At 40.7% G+C, this 20,690-nt stretch overlaps 1 pseudogene; it reads right to left on the bottom strand.

The window, feature by feature from the left end:
* Window positions 1-1,686: 1,686 nt before the first annotated feature.
* On the bottom strand, window positions 1,687-12,952 carry LOC125315990 (annotated as a pseudogene).
* Window positions 12,953-20,690: the final 7,738 nt, after the last annotated feature.

Here is a 20,690-nt window from a genome sequence, read left to right as displayed (position 1 = left end):
CAAAGTCGAAGGGTCTGTACCTAAAGGATTGAGTCCAATGAGGCAATAGATGTCGAGCAAGGTTACCGACATCGGAGAGAAAGGGAAAAAGAAGCAATTGGTAGAAGACGACCAAAAACAAGACAACGCACTAATCAGCTCGTGATTCGGATGATAATCAAAATAACAAAAATGCGGGGTATTATGGATCAGAAGTTCATCTCAAAGAGAGCCCTTGGAAGGAAGGAGTCGAAGGTACCAATTGTAAAAATTTAGTTCGAAATCAGAAAAACCCCTAAGACGAGAAGGGCGAAAGTGCCGGTTGTAAGCCAAGATGGGCTAATCACGGATCGGAGTACCTCGGTTTGATGGCGTGGGCGGATGCTGGAGAGACACTCAGAAACAGAAAAATGGTTGTAGACCGAAGGGTCGAGGATATAGGAATCCTCATAATTGTTTTGCACCACAAACAGATGCCGTTCAATGTTGAAATCTTCAAAGTCCCCGAACGGATGGTATTGATCTAGGGTATTAGTTGTGGAAAAGGAAGCGGCTTGAGCCTTGGGAGCCATGGAGTTTGGACAAACACGGAGTAAGGAAACAAAGAAAGCGAAAAGGGCAAGAGAACGACGAAGGTGAGTTTCGAAAAGACACGTTTGAAGGCGAAAGGTCGGATTGCGTGGGGACAACTATATATATCAGATTGATTCAAAAAGGGTTGAAAAGGCAAGCGTGCAAAACATGGCAACGAGACGGCCGTTGAAGCAAAAAGTGAGCAACTCTTTGTTTCTAATGTTTAAAAGAATTAAAATTCTTTTAATTCTTTTAAAAAGGGGCATTTGTTGACACTAGAATAAGAATAAGCACGAATGCCGAGTGGGCATCGGTGCCATTATGTCCCGAATTCAGCAAATTAGGAGCTACGAACCACTTCCCGAAGTCGGTAAGCCGACCGCGAGATACCGAAAGTGGTAGAGAGGCTAAATCCGATATTCTGGAAGTTGGGGGAGCGGGACTATTGAGTAATTTGGAGATTTGGCAGGGTAGTCATGATTCGGGAACGTCTCGAAAACTATAGAAGGCCATCGATAGAGAGTTGTAGGATTAAAGAGAATCATGAGTCAGTTAAGTTTAACCACATCGGCAGGAAATTACGAGCAGGAAATGGAAGTAATGGGCTTGAGCAGATCATGGAAAGTTATTTATAAAGATTCAAATTCAAAATCATATGGGCAGTTGAAGATCAAGTTTTGGCGGACAAAGGGAGTGAAGAACATGGGCAAAAGGAGCGGTTATTGAAGGCGCCAAGATTCAAGGTTTGAAAATAAGAGAATAACCGACGGGACTATTATGAAATGCGAGAAGATACAAATACTCAGAAAAGAAGAGGAAGGAGGCAAATCAACAATTCATACAAAAACACTCAATGTCTTCTGCAATTTAGCTTTCAACGCACTTTAAGTTTCCTGTACTTTCGGTTTTACGCAATCCAAGTTTAATTCCTAGCCATTTACTACTTTCCTAAGAGTATTGTAACGTAGTTCAAACATGTGTTGATCTCAAATACTCATTCAGTTCATCTACTTCCAATTCATTTCCACATATCTGCATTGTTCCTTATTCTCGCTAAAATTTCCATTGATAGTTGAACTACGGAACCCTCTTAGTATAAATTGAAGAACGAATTTTGGTAAAAGATTTTTCTTGTTACAAAACGAGTGAATAGCTATCAACATGGGGGATATTCTTCGCACACTTCTCTATAACATCCTTACCTAGAGGAGCATCGCCAAAGCCAATCGGCTTCAAGGAAGACAAATCGTACTCCGATCCTATACGCAGCTTTGCCAGTACAACCATCACCATGGAATACACGTACAAGTAACTCACTCAATACCTCTCCACACATCCTAACACCTTCTCCAACTCAAACTTTCTCAACGTCACGATGGTGCGCTCTCTCGCGAGCCGGGCGTAGACTATGGGTTTTTTATTCCAAATTAGGAAAAAAATTTACCAAAATGGGTTAAAAAAACATATTATTGCCGAGTAAGCCCCCACTCGGTGTTTAGGCTGCCGAGTGAGGCCCGCTCGGCCCCCACACTGTCGAACAACAGCTTTGCAAATTGCTGCAACAAAGGGGGGAGGGTGACCCCTCCCGTTCAGCAGTGTGATTGTAGAGCAGGGGGGAGGGCCTCCCCCTCTCATGGATGCTACAACGCTCGATTGAAGGTGCTGCAAAGAGCCTTCGGCTCTACTTAAAACTCTTAGAATTCTCCCTCCTCTAGCACTCTCGGAACCCTCCCTCCTCTCGTACTATCAGAAATTTTCCTCATTTCACTCAACTCTCACACTCTCCCTCACTCAACTCATGAAGTTTCCCTCGAAGAATCCTTCCTCACCTCACCTCAAAACGTCTTCCTCTCAAACGCTCTTCTAGCAAATTGACTCCCAAAAAAATAGTAAAAATCTCAAAAATAGGAAATGGCCACAATTAATCGGCCATGGACTATTTTGGGTATTTTGGTCGGCGACTTTAAAAAAATGACGATTTTGCCATTTTGGCAAATTGTCTCCAAAAAAAAAAAAGTAAAAATTCCAAAAAAAAATCTCAAAAAATAGAAAACAGCTACAATCAAATTGGACATGGACTATTTTGGGTATTTTGACAAACACGTTTTTTTAAAAAAATGATGATTTGGCCCTTCCGGTAAATTGTCTAAAAAAAAGTAAAAATTCCAAAAAATCTAAAAAAAAAAAAAAAAGCAAATGGCCACAATCAACTAGCCATAGACTATTTTGGGTATTTGATCCCCAATTTTTCAAAAAAAAAATGTCGATTTTTTCCCTTCTGGCAAATTATCTCTCAAATTTTCTCAATTTTCCTATGGACCTTGATCGCACATTCTCTAAGCCCTTAAGGCTATACTAGGACATTTATTTCATTTGATATATTAATTATTATAATATTAATTTGTTAATGTATACAGGATAATATTTACTAAATTGTAGATGCGAAATAATTTCTAATTTATTTATTTAGCGGAATGTCGTCTACATCATTTGCGATTGTGCACTGGGGAGGTATAATAATACTAACTGAATATGGAATTAATTACAAAGGCAAACAATCTACCATGTTCGAGTTTGTAAACATATTGACATTTGATGAGTTATGTGCTTCGATTGAGAGCGCGTTGAATATAATAGGATACCAGTATATTCAAATAGTGGTGTATAGATATCCGGTTGTAACACATGATTGTATTACATATGACATTACGGAGGTGCATGATGATGCTACAGTTAGGATGATCCAGCAATTTGCTCTTTAGGCTGGTGCTATGGGATTTTACTGTTTTATGCAACCGTAGCTAAACACCAAATGATAGTTGATTCAGCTGGGGAAGGTTTTAATGTTGGTGTAGATGATGATGGTCTGTATAATCGATGCGTGGAGTCCGATGATAATGACGACAATGATGATGATGATGGTAATAAAAAAAATGATCATTGGATGGACACCGATGACAGTGATGAAAAAGATGTCGAATGTGACAATATGGAGGCTTACCACAATACCCATTGTAGTAATCACATTTTGCCGTTGGTATATCCACCGCCCTATTCGGAGATCGACTTTGATATGTGTAAGACGATACAAAAGCCAAGTTGGGCTATATGTTATTTGATCTATCAAAAGAATTTGATGTTGGCATGTTATTTTCATCACGGGTCGCGGTGTAGCTGGTTGCGAAAGTGTGGTAATCCGAATGGACCGTGTGGTTGGAGGTTCCGGGCAATTGCTAAATCGGTTGGCATGTTTTGGAAAATAAGTAAGTACAGTAGGCCATATACATGTAGTAATTCGGAAATGTCACGGGATCATCAATACCTTGATCAAAAGTACCTCTCTGACCAGATAGAAGCAATGGTCTCCGCCCATCCATATATCAAAATCAAGCCACCGACAACGGAGATTCAAGACTAGCTGCACTTCGAACCTACTTATCGTAAAACCTAGAAGGCCAAATAAATGGCGATTGCTAGATAATTTAGAGAATGGGATAAGTCATACGGTAGGTTGAAGACGTGGCTGAACAAAATGGCAAGCTGGAATCTAGATTCGCATTTCGTGATCGTTGATCGCATCAACCTACATCGGGGTTGCATGATTTTCAACCGGATGTTTTGGACTTTCAAGCGGACGATTGAAGGCTTTGCAAGTTATCGTCCTATGATATTTGTTGATGGTACTTTTTTATACGAAAAATACCAAAGAACGCTCCTTTATGCGGCCTCACTTGATGGCAACAATCATAGTTTCTCGTTAGCATTTGTTGTGGTCCATCGAGAAAATGTTGAGAATTGGACTTGATTTTTGAATCCGTTGCGGAGATATGTCACTAGGAGGGACGATATTTGTGTAATATCATACAGACATATCGGGATTCAACGAGCAATGGAGACAGCACAAAGGAGTCCTCCACATGGCCACCACAGATATTGCATTCGGCACTTTGTCGGCAACTACAATAAACAATTCAAAAATGCTGAAGGCAAAAGACTTGTTAAGATGGCAGGTAAATTTTGAAATTTATAAACTTGAGAAAAATACGTGTTCATAAATTTGAGTGCGAAGTACTAATTGTTATTGTAATATACAGTTTAAACGAACCTACGGCAGAAGTTCGATCAAATTATGAGCCAAATTAGGGGGCTCGATCCAGCCACAACCGCATGGTACGATTAGATTCCAAGAGACAAATGGATAAATGCTTATGATGAAGGAAGAAGATATGGATCAATGACGATAAATTTAGTTGAATCGGTCAATGGGATGTCGAAGGGTTTTCGTGGTCCGCTAATAGCAGCCATGGTGGACAAGATATTCTACCGGTTTGTGCACTATTTTGATACGAGAATAATGATATACATGATGCATAAAGATAATGGGTGGGAATATACGTAATTTGCTAGTGCCACGCTCGAGCACAACAAATACAAAGCAAATAGGCATACAGTGACATGTTTCGACTTTGATAGCGGGGTTTTCAAAATGAAAACTAGACATTATAGATCTAGGGGATCATGGGGCCAAAAACACATAGTGCGCCCGGACTTGCGAACGTATGGCATTGATTTCAAGAGCTAAAAATCCCATGTTCCCATGTAATTGCAGCATGTCAAGCGTATAACATTGATTACGGATCGTATGTAGATGAATGGTATACGTTAGATAAAACCCTTTAGTGCTATCAGTACATATTTTATCCGTTGGGGCATATTGATTATAGGCTTGAATCTGACGAGCTGCCATTAATGCTAGACTCGAGTCGTATTTGGAAGAAAAGAAGGCCCAGGGCATCATGGATAGGAAATGAGATGGACTGAAAAATGCCGAGCAAGAGCTTTTTGCAAAACCATTACACACTGTGGAAAATCAGGGCGCAACGGGTAAACTTATGCACACAGATCTGCCCGAGAGTAGATCATAATTGTGTGAATTATGTAAATTAGTTTGATGATTTTTTTGTAATGTTATAATATCATTATTGGATTGATATTTATAAAGTTTATTTTTTTTCCGAATTTTACTTTAGATACATGAATTTTTTGTAATGTTATAATATCACAATTGCGCGATATTTATTCAGTTCATCTTTTCCATGTTATCAATACATATGTGAATTTATTATAATATTATAATATTACAATTATGTAGATATGGCGCATAGTACTCAAATTCAGCCGGGCCTAGAGAATGGTTCACTACTTACTGGACGGGCTTGATATAGATCATAAGCCATATGAGACGCTAAGGTAACTAAGAAATTTAGCAGTTGATTTGCCATTTGTAATAGCATTATCAAAATTACCACTAACTGTTCATGTCACATTTCACAGATACATTCAATTGAAGTCCTTATATGTAGCGAGAGATGCTATACATAGGTGAACTTGATCCGCGTATAGTCCCGTATCTGCAAGCTTCAAGATTTTACGGCGTTTATATGATGGAATTTATCCAGTTTGATTGGCATTTGATTACTGTATTCGTAGAGTGATGGAGGCCCGAGACCCATACCTTCCATATGCCGGAAGGTAAATGCAAGATGACGCTGCAGGATATTGCGGTGCTTACGGGGCTTCCTATCGATGGACGTGCGATTCTTGGCTCTACTAATGTGAATTGGACCACTCTTTGTGATGATCTACTCGGTGCTCACCCAGCCCAATTACATGGCACGTAGATAAGTTTAAGATGGTTGAGACAACGCTTTGAAGATCTTTTAGCGGATGCCAATGATGTCACCATAGTGTAGCATACTAGGGCATTCATTTTTTGCCTGCTTGGAGGATCTATTTTCGTGGATAAATCATGTGCTCGGTTTAGTTTGTAGTTTCTTACACTACTGGCGAACCTCATCATCTCTACTCGATGCAGTTGGGATTCGATAGTACTTACGTGGTTATATCGGGAGCTATGACGTGCAACCGACCTAGAAGCGAAGTAATTGGGTGGTACCCTACATGTATTGCAAATTTGGGCGTGGGAGTGCTTTAAATGTATCTCCCCATCCCTAACGATTGATGTTCCTTTACCGGATGCACCTTTCGGTAGTCGATATATGATCTATTGCCTTTTCGGTTCGAGCGTTATTAATTCTTTCCAATACGTATAATATATGAAAATCCAATGATTTTTGTTTATGCAGCTAGAGTTAAGGCCGACACACAATGGAGGTCCCCACACATATTTTGTCACATCTGCGCTACCAACTTGATAGATTGGCATCCGAAGATATAAGTAATGATAGCAACGAACGAGTTTAATATAACGTTAGCTTTTAAATTAATTCTTCATTTAATTTGATATATTTTATTACGATAACGGATTACTTGGAAGCCTTACACTAGGGACATTTTGGAGACTCTACCATATTATTTCCTATCGCGACCCTTCCCAGAATTTTTTTCGGAATGCGAAGGGTTAACGAGCCGATCCTTTGTAAACCCCGGTTGTCGGCGGGATTTTAAGATCGCCGATCCCTCCCAAGACCCATTACTCGAATCGCGATGTGGGGAAAAATTTTATCGAGGTCGACCTTAATGTGGTCGAGTGGCATGTGCATAATGTACATATATTTTGGAGTCGCCACCGATCAATTTATTGGAGGGTATGATCGGAAAACCTTACCGAACGATCGGGAGAAACCGTTCGGTTCTACGAAAACCAGAGATTTAGGTTTGGAGACTTGGTTACACCAAGATTTACATTGACGCCCTTTCGGTTACCGATGTCGAGTGATTTTCTAACCTACGAATTCATGCAGAAGAAATTTTGGGTGAGGTAAGCCCTAACGATCTAAGGCATCATGCGGACGGGAGTTTTCTACCTAGCAAGTCACAATCGAAATTGAATGCGCAATCAAGATAATCTCAATCAATTCAATCAATCAGTCAAGAAGACGTATCTAATATGTCCCTATTGGCCCACAGAAATGTCAATTTTGGGTTCCGGGGTAGTTCGGGAAAATTTGGGGCGAAAGGCCCGGAAGTGTATAATGGCCATTTTTGGGGTTCGGGACCCAAAAATCACAAAATTGGGGTCGGGCCGGTTGCGTGCGGCTATTTCCCATTTTTTTGTGATTTTTCAGAATTTTTCTAATTTTTCTATTTTTTGGATTTTTTATTTATTTTCTAAAAAAAGTCGGGAATTTTTCGAATCGATGTGAATCGACCCTTGAAATCTTGAAAATTCTCGATCCGGACTATAAGAGTCCCGAATCGATCTAGAAATTTTTAGAAAATTTTTTGGGAAAATCTGGAAATTTTTGTGAATTTTCTATGAATTTTTGGATTTTTTGGAAATTTTTATCTATTTTTATTTATTTTTTATTAATATTTCCGGACCGGGTCAAACCGGTCAACAGCCGGTCAACCTGGTCGGACCCACTCGCCGAACTGCTCGAGCATTAAACGGTGTCGTTCCTATATATTCTAATTTTTTTGATTTTCTAACTATTTTCCTAATATTCGGGATTAAAGAAAATAACATGGACGGCTAAGATCAATCCCAGATTTGATCTTAGCCGTCGACTCGCCACTTAAGAAAACGACGACGCATCGAGTCCGCCTCTCAAAACGACGCCGCATCTAAAAAGCCATGGACGGCCACGATTAAATCTTGAAGCTCAATCGAGCGAATCAACCTCTCTCGAATAAAAAACGGCGACGCATTTGTATTCATCCTAAACGACATCGCATCACATAATCAAATGAACGGCCACGATTCAATCTTAAGTCTAATCTGGACCGTCAACTCGCTTATGACCAAAACGACGTCGCATCAATTATAACGCAGAACGGCTGTAATTGATCCCGAGCCTAATCTGGACCGTCTATTTCTTCTACGGCTAAAACGACGACGCCTAACCTAGGCAAAAACGGCACCGTTCTGCATTTTTTGGTTTTTATCTAATAAACGTAATATCCAGAAAATACGAAAATCAGATCTAACAACTCTAAATCAAACTCAGCTATTTATTACCACCGTTGGATCGGATCCGACTCGGCCTATTCGCGCCAACGACTAGGCCGAGTCGGCGAGAGCTAAACCAATCACATGACGCCACATCAGACTTTGACCCGTTGACCCGCCACGTCACCTTCGTCGCTACCTCTTGACGACAATGAATGGACGGCCGTGGTTTCTCCGGCGAGATCTAACGGTGAGATCTCACCGGAATGACTCAAAACCACCGCCGATCGACTCGACTCGACGTCCGGACTAACATATATAAAAATCAAGTGATTTCATCCACAAAATCAACATGAATCAAACTCGCACAAGATCAAGATTGCAGAGTTCATTCGAGCAATCCAGAGCATAACAGGTCGATTCATTCATAGACGAACATATTTAGGAGTTCAAAACACTTACTTCGAGCTCTGATCGAGCTTGCGGGGCCTAGAAAGGTATGGCCGGTGTTCGGCCGGACCGAGATGTATGGAAGGCTCGACTCAAGGTTTTCACGCGAAATCGATGCAAAATAAAGATGCGATCGTGGTTAGGGATGTCACAGAACCAAAACGCACATGATAATTTCAATAATCGTGCTCGCGTGAGTATGATGCCATTGATGCACAGTAGCAAAGTTCGAAGCTCAACTCACCGGTTTAGGGAGTTTCAAGATGATTGAGCTGGTGAGATCGGCTTGTCCTAGCTCGGGCGAAGTTCCGATGACAATCCGCCGCTCCAATTTGGCCTGGATTGGCCGGGCTGAAGTCGTCTGACTTCGGTCCGCAAGTTCGGCTATGGCGCCGCACCAAAGCCTCTCTCTCTAAATTTCTCTCTCTCTCTCTCTAGTCTGTTTGATCCAAAGAGCACAATGAGCCCCCCTTTCTTCACGAATCTTCCTCGCCTCTTTTATACTTGCATTTTGAAATTTAGCGCGTCGGGCAAACTTGAATCGGTGATGATCCGCACGTGCTGCCCACGTGATTTTTGGTCGCTTGAGGTCGGACGGCGATGGACATCACGATACACTCCGTTTGGTTCTCCGTTAGTCGCGAATTGAGCTTGAATTTGTGTATTTTGCAAAATGTTGACTTTTTGAACTGCCGAGGCTTTGACCGGCGATTCCGCTGTGTTCCGGCGGCCGTCGATCCTGTCACCGATGGCAATTGGCTCTTCTCAACCTGAGGAGCAAAAGCCCCACATCAATTACTCAAATTAGGTTCGAATTGAGCCTCAATTTGATCGCCAAAGTCCATCGTTGAATCTACAAATTGGCACGAATTGGGGAAGAAGATGACATTGTTTGAGCCGGTTCGACCGGTCCGACCGGGGGTCAAACCGGTCCGAACCGGTTCGGATGATGAACTTTTCGAAATTTTCAAAATTAATCGAAATTGGTTGGGAATTTTTACAATTAAACCTCAAAATTGCATTTAGGGGCCTGAATGTCATCTAAAAATGTGATTTTGCCCAAAATTTTTCATCAATTTATGCAAAAGCCCCAAATTTTTCTAAATACCCAAATTGAGGAAAACTCCAATTGAGTACGAAATTGATCAAATTGGACGGTGCGACCCATACCAATCGATTTAGAATGTATGAAAACATAGGGGAACGGTTCAATTTTGCCACGAAAGTCCCTCAATTAAAAATAATTTCAAAAATTGACAAATTGGGACTTAATTGCAAGATTTTTAGAAATTTCGCCCAATTCGCGCAATTCGTGTAATTGAGGGTGCAATTGATCAAATTGAAGCTTGAAAGGACTGCAATTGAATGTCTAGACTCTAAATGTGCAAAAATTGCAAATAAAAAGACTCAATTTGTATTTTTTATGGAAATTCAACTCTAGGCATTGTGAAGAAACACCTAAAATTGGATTCAATTTTTGATTTTTCTTGAGGTCAATATGAAGAGTGAATTAAAATAAAAATATTAGACATTTTTCTGTATTTTTTGACCTCGAAAAGTATTTTTTATGAATTTTCTAACATTTTCCTATTTTTCGAAAATATTAAAAAATGTGAAAAATATCAAAAATTATTTTTTGTTCAAAATTGGTTCCTTATGCTTGGCCAAGGCTCCCAAACTTGATTTTTCAATTTTTTGATTTTTTGTGAATTTTTGAGAATTTTTAGAAAATAAAAGTTAAGGAAAATTGATTAAAAATCGAGTGTCAACATTTCCTGCAGGGACATGACATTTGGAGGGCTCGTTCCTACTCATCCGTTATTGGATAGTTGAGTGGTATTATCTAGATCGAGTACTTCGGTAGTTTGGTATCAGCGGCCAATACCTACTCCTCTTGGTGATCATAAAGCCTTACATGATATTGACAAATGACCACCCGGGAAGGATTGGGCGACTAAGCATGGACGGTGGATCTTTATATGGGACAGACGTGACGAATATATAGTCCATAGTGTTTCTGCAACGGAGCAACTTCACTTTCATTCAAGATATATAGAGTGGTTCCGTAGACATACACGAAAGTGGATTCTATTATTGGAGCCGCAATAGGTTCAACGGTTCGTGCAAACACTTTTAATTTAATTCATTAATTATTTTTTAGTAACATAAGTTATTGGCATTTAATAAGTTTTGTTATTTTTGATATCATTACTAGGGTGATAGCATCGAACAAATCTTACATATAATAAATTCACGTCCATCTTGTCGGGTTAGGGCGGGTGTGGGGAGGATAGCTAAGGCAATGTTATACGCCCGGAATGAGAAGAGACGGCTAACAATGATGCCACCACCCCAACCAGCAACTATAGCAGCACCTGTGAGGCCGCACGAGTTTGACCTACCTAAGCCTGTTCAACCAACTCGGAGGACTTATCGAGCTCATCTAGTTGGTGATATCGTCCTTTACACCTTGGAGTATCATGTGACAGATTTCGCTCATGGATTCACTTTAGGGTTAGGCCAGGTAAATTTCGATGTAGGATTTGCCCGGTTTGCTAGTCTATTTCTTGAGGGATCTACTTTTATATTTCCCGAAAATCCACGACCGCAAACTCCAACTACTTCTCCTACTTCATATGAATCCGATTTCTCTCCTTTTTATCTAGGCCTTCGTACAGTATGATATATACCGTCTGGGCATGGCATATTTTGATAAGATATGCATTTATCATCTACACATCATACTCGGTCGGATTCTCATCCACATCGATACAATACTAGACCTACCGAGCACCAGAGAGAACCTAATTGCGGAACAACGGGTCATGTAGGAAGACGACATTATTAGTAGATGTAATTGTGGTTTGCGATTGTTATCTATTATGAAAATTTCATGTTTTTCATATATCTCAGCACTTTTATTTTATTAATATTTTTAATTAATTACATAATTAATTAGTAATTATATATTTTAATTAATTATTGATAATTATGTTATAAAAATAAGCTTCAAAAGAATTAATTATTGATAATTATGTTATAAAAATAAGCTTCAAAAGAAGGCCGCGCTCCTGCTCGGCGTTTGAACCGCCGAACGGGGGCCTCGCTCGGCGGTGTGAGGGCTGAGCGGCGGCCCACTCGGCAGCCCAAACGCCAATCGGGCCTTGCTTGGCAATAAGATTGTCTAGCGGACCCCAAACTGGAAATTTTTTTTTTTTTAAAACCTATTTTGATAATTTGTTTTTTTATCCTAATTTGGAAAAAAGCCCTAGACTATGAACGACAGGCCCATTACATGGAACATCGGTAAGAAGGCCAAGAATACATTCTTCCCCTCCTTATAATGATCCTGATCGGCAATCACCATCATAGAGCTCGAAATGAAGTTGCCATGCATCAAGATCACGCCTTTGCTCGTCCCCGTCGTGCCCGACGAGTACAATAGGGCCACAATGTCGTCATGAGCCACGTGATTCGACGACAAGTCCGATTTCGGCTCCGCCGTTTCCACTAGGTTGAAGTAGTTCCGGATCTTGGAATTGGTGGATTTTTTGGACTGCAGATTGCCGAGCAAGATCGTGGGCAGTTTGAATCCTCTGACCTTGTTGTAGAGCTCGGGCACGGTGATCACCAGCTTGGGTCTGCAGTTGTTGACCTGCTTGGACAGCTCGGACAGAGTGTACATGGGGTTGCAGGTCGCGGCGATGGCATCTTGGGAGACGACGGAGAGAAAAAGATGGGGAAATGAATCAAATTGGGCAAGAAGAGCAAAACGACTTTGCCCTTCCCGAGGCTGAGCTCGTGGAGGAGAACGTGGGAGAGAGTAGAGATGCGGGTCTCGAGTTGGTGGAAGGTGAGGGACTCGCCGGAGTCTGCGTCGATCAGTGCGAGGGATTGTGGTGAAGAAGATGAGGAAGAGGAAGAGTAGCTTCGGAAAATGGGAAGTGAGAGTGAGGTTGGCCTCGGAGGAAAATGGAGCGGCGGGCGTGGAGACCTGTAGGTGGAGGTTTCTTGGTCGAAAGAGCTCGTATTCGCCATGGCTATTTGGAGGAGGAGCAGGAGGAGGAACGTTTCTGGGAGTTTTCCCGGAAAGTTATTCTAGTGGTGGTGTTTGATTTTCTAGGCGGAGGAGGAGGAAGACGGAGACCATGAATTGATGAACAGTCGGATTTTCAAGAACCCCGCCATTCAAAAAGGACTAAAATATGAAAGATCGAGATAATCATGTTAAGTTCTTAAATGCATGCACGTGATCAATCGAACAATAGTTTTTTTTTCCCTTTACTGTACAATTATAGTTCTTAATTGTCCACCGTAAGCCACGGTCCGTGAACTTTTTGTTTTTTTGTTTGCATTTTTTTCCTTATTGTACAATCAAACAGATATGTGTTCGTGTTTAACACGTGAGAGAGATGATGGCAAGAAATGATACATAAGAATGCCATTAATGTGTGGTTGAATCATTAGGGGTTGTCCCAATAGCCAATCTTCTTACTTGAGAATGGGGGTGTCTAGGTTGCGAAACCGCATTCTCACTCACGCGTTCTCATCCTCAACTCTATGAGAAGGTGGGGAATCGAACTCATCATCTCCCATCTCCCTCTTTTCATGTGAGAAATGTGGTCACATAGCTCCGATTTCTCTTTTTACTCAGCTCTATTTTCATACTAATCTGGCCAGGAAGAAAGAGTTCCGCAACCTGATTTTGAAGGGAGGACGTATGACGTGTGCCCATATTATCTAACACGTGAAAGGGACAGCAACGGGAATAGACGAAAACACTGGTTCATGCTAATTTTGTAATGATAGTAAAAGGTTGCATAATTTTTTGAGACATTTGCAAATTCGTGCTAAAACTGCAACAAAATAAAATGTGGGGAAAATTATCAAAAAAGTTATATACATATTGTAATTGTGCCAATTCAGTCCTAAATCCTTTTGCAATTATACCGTTTCAGTCCATCCGATAAATTTTGACCGGCCGGTGACATAATATTTTAAATTTTTTTAATTTTTTCCTTTTCTTTTATTCCCCTCCCTAGGCTAAGCCTAGCCTTGGCAGGGTGAGGTTGGCCTCGCAATGGCCGCATGAGGCAACGACGGCAAGGTCAACTCCGGTAGGGGAAGAAAAAAAAAGAAAAGAAAAAAAAAATTAAAAAAAAATTGTCATCAGCTGACCATCTACCACGTTAGCGCGAGCCAGCAAAAATTCGTCAGAAAAACTGAACTAATACAATTACAATAGATCTAGAATTTTTTTGGTAATTTTCCCTAACATGCGTGTTTTTCTAATATGTTTGAAAGTTGTGTTACTTTGACAACATTGCCAAGAGATTGTGTTTTTTGCTTTTGACTAATTGGCCTTTTTTGTTCTTTTAAGTAAAATAGGAGCTATTTTGGGATTGATTTTCTGAGTGGCGTCAAATACAGGAATGTAGAACATTCTTAACCGCGTACATCTTTCTGTAGTTAGTAGTTAAGTGTGTGGTTTTTCTGTTAATGTACGCACAGACATTAAACTATGTTTGGGCATATTTCGCAGATGTTCAAGAGTGATTTCATGTAGAGGAAGCTAATTGAACAAAACCAAATGTCCATATATAGCGAGCAATGGATCCTATGTGCTAACTTCACTAGCAAATCATTGGATAAATAAATTCTTTCATCTAACGCTAGGCTTTTGTTTTGAATACTAAGTCGTACAAGACACAAAGATTTTCTCTAGGTAAGTTGGGTTGGCGTAGTCCAACGTCAACTGAGTGCTGGCTCAGCCCGGCTTAGCTGGTGTTGCGACTGTATCCATCTTTGACCGTTCATTTCTTCGGCAATGATCAATCTTTGAATGTTCACAGGGCGCCAGCTTGGCCCAGTAGCGCTGACACGTGCCAGTGGCATGGATGTCGATTTTCTCTCTTAAGCAACCATCAATCTTTGACCGTTCATTTCTCTCTCATCTGACGTCTTATTGATATAATGCATGCGGCTACAAGAAGACAACAATTTAAGCATTTCGAAAATTGTTTCCAAAAAGGTGTCCCGATTGCGGATTTCTACCGAACAAGCTGAATGGACAGCCGAGGCAATCGAGGTGATTCTCGAGGCATTGGAAAGTTTACGATTAGATCAATGCAATCTATGTAATCTCATTTCTTGATTTGTGAAAATTGCAAAATTTCTCCACCCCATCAAAATTGGACGACTAGGCTTGAATGGGAGCGGTCTCCAGCGAATTGGTTGTCCGATTTGAGCAAATTAGTTGTCGTTGAAAACTCTTGTAGAGCACAACTAAATTGTACCCTTTGATCGTGATGTTAATGAGGTTCAATTGGGTTAAAATCTGGACAAATCTCGGTGAAAAACTAAGTTTTTGTCACGACCTCGGGAGAATATGCGAGCATAGTTGATGTGAATCGTTGCGGAAGTTGATCGTTCTACGAAGATCTATGAGTTGCGAATTTGCTAACCTCAACCCCCAATCGAACATGTGATTGGTAATCTCGGTATGAACGCGACCTGTTGACGAACTTGTATCAACCAATCAACGCTATAACGCCACGAACAAGAGGATTCGCGATCTTGCTCGATAAGTTGAATTCGATCGCCACAAGGAAACCTTGATAAGATCTAGTCTTCAAGAGAACTCAAAGAAAAAAACCTCTCCGTATAATATTCTGAATCAAAGTTGCGTTAACAGAAACCTATAAGCTCTCTTATATAGGGTGCTAACCCTAATAAGGCAAAATTACAAAAATATCCTTAATTAATGAAAATTCGCCTAAAAATAGAAAAATGCCGAAAAATCCATCTAAATGATTCCGAAACGCTAAAAAACGTCGTCAATCACTACTAAAGTAGTGAGTATTGATCAGTGGCTCGTTTCCAAGCGTCTCGAAGTCATTGTAACCAAAAAGTGATATTGTTGCCCCAAGGAGCTTCAAAATCTTTAAGTCTTGAATCCATATTGTTTCTATTCTAAAGATCTTGAACCATGACGCCGACAGCTTGCTTGAATTCCTTTGCTCTGGCTCGAGTGATGGGGCCTAGCGGATAGGATAATAGGTCCCTAGTACCTCCTCCTCGATAGGGCTCGATGTCCACATCATTTCCTCTCCCGTGCAAAAGATTTGCCCTCAAATCATCGCTTGCATCAAAAAGAGTCAAGTCAGAAACATTGAAAGTAGCACTAATACCATACTCACCTGGAAGATCAAGCTTGTAGGCATTATCGTTGACTCTCTCCAACACTATGAATGGTTCATCCCCTCGCGGTAACAACTTAGAACGTCGTTGTTCAGGAAAACGCTCTGTGCGTATATGAACCCGGACCCAATCACCGAGCTCAAACACTACCTTCTTGCGTCCTTTGTTGGCTTGCTTTGCATATTGCTCTGTCTTGTGCTCAATATTCAGCCGCGTCTTTTCATGCAAAGTCTTTACAAATTCAGCTTTCTTAGCACCATCTAAATCCACACGCTCATCAACAGGCAAAGGGGTTAAATCTAACGGAATTAATGGGTTAAAACCATAGACAACCTCAAACGGTGTGAATTTAGTAGCGGAATGTACGCTCCTGTTATAAGCAAACTCAACATGAGGTAAACAGTCTTCCCAAGACTTAATATTCTTTTTAATGATAGCACACAATAAAGTCCTATTAACTACTTCAGTTTGACCATCGGTTTGTGGATGACAAGTAGTAGAAAATAAAAGCTGTGTACCTAACTTCTTCCACAATGTCTTCCAAAAGTAGTTAAGAAATTTAGTATCTCGATCAGAAACAATAGACCTAGGCATGCCATGCAAACGCACAACCTCACGAAAGAACAAATCAGCAATATGCGATGCATCATCAGATTTATGACAAGGTATAAAATGAGCCATTTTCGAAAATCGATCTACAACCACATAAATAGAATCCCTACCATGCTTAGACCTAGGCAATCCTAACACAAAATCCATAGAAATATCAACCCAAGGATGCATCGGGATAGGCAAAGGAGTATACAAGCCATGTGGTTTAGTTGTAGACTTAGCCTGTTTACAAGCAATGCATCTCTCACAAACACGTGTAACATCTCGTTTCATGTGTGGCCAATAAAAATGTTCATGCAGTACTTCATAAGTTTTATTTATGCCAAAATGTCCCATTAAAGCGCCACTATGCGCCTCTCGCACTAACAACTCTCGCAAAGAGCATCTAGGCAAACACAACTTGTTTTCACGAAAGAGGTATCCATCATGCCTATAGAATTTTTCAAACGTAGCATGCTCACAAGCTTCAAACACTCTTCCAAAGTCATCATTATCAGTATATAATTCTTTGATATGCTCAAATCCTAGACACTTTGCTCCTAAAGTAGTTAGAATTGCGAACCTTCGGGAAAGTGCATCGGCTACCACATTTTCTTTACCTTTCTTGTCCTTGATTACATATGGAAAAGTCTCGATGAACTCCATCCATTTGGCATGTCTTTTGTTCAACTTTTGCTGCCCCCTCAAGTACTTCAAAGTCTCGTGGTCGGTGTGGATCACGAACTTTTTTGGCCACGAATAGTGTTGCCAAGTCTCCAAAGCTCGCACCAAAGCATACATCTCTTTATCGTAAGTTGGATAGTTCAATGTTGCTCCGCTTAATTTCTCGCTGAAATAAGCTATGGGGCGTCCTCCTTGCATCAACACGGCTCCAATTCCCGTACCAGAAGCATCACATTCTATTTTAAAAGTAGCACTGAAATTTGGTAAAGGCAACAAAGGAGCATTAGTTAGCTTATCTTTTAACAGATTGAATGCTCTCTCTTGCTCTTCTCCCCACATGAAACCCACGTTCTTCTTGATAACCTCGGTTAAAGGTGCAGCGATGGTGTTGAAATCCTTCACAAATCTGCGATAAAAACTGGCTAAACCATGAAAGCTGCGCACCTCTCCTACTGTCTTAGGTGTTGGCCATTCACGAATTGCTTTCACCTTTTCTTCATCAACCTGTATTCCATCAGCACCAACAACAAACCCTAGAAATACTAATTTGTTAGTCACAAAAGAGCACTTCTTTAGGTTAGCATATAGTTGTTCGTCCCTTAAAACCTGAAAAACAGCTCGCACATGCTCAATATGGTCATCAAGGCTTTGACTATATATCAAGATATCATCAAAATAGACAACCACAAATCGGCCAATAAAAGCACGTAGAACATGATTCATAAGTCGCATGAAAGTACTAGGTGCATTCGTTAAACCAAATGGCATGACTAACCACTCATACAATCCATATTTAGTCTTAAATGCAGTTTTCCATTCATCCCCTTCTTTCATTCTAATCTGATGATAACCACTTTTCAGATCAATTTTAGTGAAAATGCAAGCTCCATGCAATTCATCCAACATATCATCTAGTCTAGGAATAGGATGTCGATACTTTACCGTAATGTTATTAATTGCTCGGCAATCAATACACATGCGCCAAGACCCATCCTTCTTCGGTACCAACAAAACAGAAACAGCACATGGGTTAAGACTCTCTCGCACATATCCTCACTCCAGTAATTCGCTAACTTGCCGCTGAAGTTCCTTTGTCTCCTCGGGATTGCTTCGATATGCGGGTCGGTTAGGTAATGACGCACCAGGAATCAAATCAATTTGATGCTCTATGCCTCGAATCGGTGGTAGACCTCCGGGAATCTCATCGGGAAAGACATCTTTAAATTCCTGCAATAAAGACACGACAGAACTAGGCAAACTTGGGTCAAGTTCGTTAGTAGTAAACAGTGCCTCCTTGTACAAAAGTACAAGCATCGGTCGATCCAGTAGTAAAGCTCTCCTCACTTCACTTGATTTTGCAAAGAAATTCTTTTCCTTTTTTTCTTTCCTCTCTCCTTTTCCCTCGGCTTTTACCACTCCACTCTTCTCAACCATGGTACAACTTGCTACATTCGTACAACTACCCCCATCAATAATCAAACTACAAATCTTACCATTCACCAAGCATATTGTATGGAACAGATTTTCTCGTTATTGGTGATGCTCCTCCTCCTTAACTTGAACATTCAAAGAATGCCTAACCACCATCAATTCACCTTTGACCGGCATCTCAACATCGCTATAGTCCTCTAACGGTGGCATCTCAACATCATCTTCCTCCCCGTCACTTTCGGATTGAACATCTCCAGGTCCAGTCATTATCATCACCCTTCTATTAGGACATTGATTTGCGATATGACCCCTGCCTAAACAATTGAAACATTTAATTTCACAAGTTCTAGTGTTAGGATTTTCGGTTTTACTTGAAGTCAGATTCGAACCAACTCTACCGTTCTTCTCCTTCTCCTTTGAAGTTTCAGCCTTAGAGTTGTTTCCCTTCCAATTTGGCTTCTCATCTCTCTTCCAATTGGGCTTCCAATTCGAACTTGAAACTCCACCGCTCTTTTAATTTTGGTCCATCTTCAATTGTCTCTCAACTTTGATAGCTTTATCCACCATTGCTATATCTCGGCTCAAACCACTCAAGAATCGTGACGTTGTAGCCTCACGATCCTCTACCACATTAGCACGGATCATGGCAATCTCCATGTCTTTATGATACTCTTCCAAGCCTCTATTGCCTTGTGTGAGATTCTGCAGCTTGTGGAACAAGTCTCGGTGGTAATGACTTGGTATAAAGCGCCTCCTCATCACCGCTTTCATCTCATCCCATGTTTCTACCAGCGCCTCACCATTATGTCTCCTGCTAGTCACAAGTTGATCCCACCATATTATAGCATAATCGGTGAATTCAACAGCTGCAATTTTTACCTTCTTGAGCTCCGAATATCGTTGGCGGTCAAATGCCATCTCCATTCGTTTTTCCTAATCCAGATATGCATCGGGATCATTCTTTCCTTGGAAAGATGGAATCTTCATCTTGATTTTACCAAGTTCATCATCTTCTCGATTTCTAAACCCTCGGCGTATGTTCCTCCTCCCAAACCTGCCATGTCGATCATCTTCCGTATCGGACACATATTCATCTTCAAATTGTCGCTGCCATCTAGGTTGTTCCCTAGGCTCATCTCGCTGATTTTGTGGCCTCCTTCGTGGTGGCTCTCGATCACCATCGAGTCTCGTCTCACACCCGACAACTCGATTGCTAAGTGCTTTAAGTTGTAAGCTCAATTGCTGGATGCCCGCTAAAATCGCCTCATCTCTTTGTTTGGAACCATCCTCATTCCGGTTCACGCTTTCTTGATCACCCGCCATAACTTAAACCCGCAAGAAAACGTTAGAGATAAAGAAACCTCACCAAACACTCCCTCACGTGTTTCGCTGAAGGTGTTTGTCACTCCCCTCGTGTTTAACTCAATTTCGATTTTTTCTTCCCTCAATTAAGCTCACACGCTCTTGCCTTTTACCTCTCGTTTCTTTCTCACAAGCTCTTTATCAGACTAGATCCAGTTTTTTCAAGCTCCTCACAATAGTCGACTAAACCACCAAGCAAGATCAGAAATCAATCCGGCAATATACCGCTCAATTCAGCAATCCAACAACTTTCGCTAATTTTCAAATCTCAAACTCAATTTTTACTGCTGAAACTTCAATTCGGTCCAACTAACAAACGAGTCGCCTTCTTGATTTTTTTTTTTTTGGCCCGAATTTTTTTTTTCTTTTGCGAACTCAAATACAATATGAAACCTTAGGACCGAAAACCCTAATTCAAAAAAAATTGAAAATGCAGCAAGAATATATTCAAAACTCTGATTCGATTAACAACGAATCCCTAATTCTATAAACCCTAATTCTATAAACC

The sequence above is a fragment of the Rhodamnia argentea genome, chromosome 7 (assembly GCF_020921035.1).
Source record: "Rhodamnia argentea isolate NSW1041297 chromosome 7, ASM2092103v1, whole genome shotgun sequence".
NCBI lineage: Eukaryota > Viridiplantae > Streptophyta > Magnoliopsida > Myrtales > Myrtaceae > Rhodamnia > Rhodamnia argentea.
This window is presented reverse-complemented; position numbering and strand designations above follow the sequence as displayed.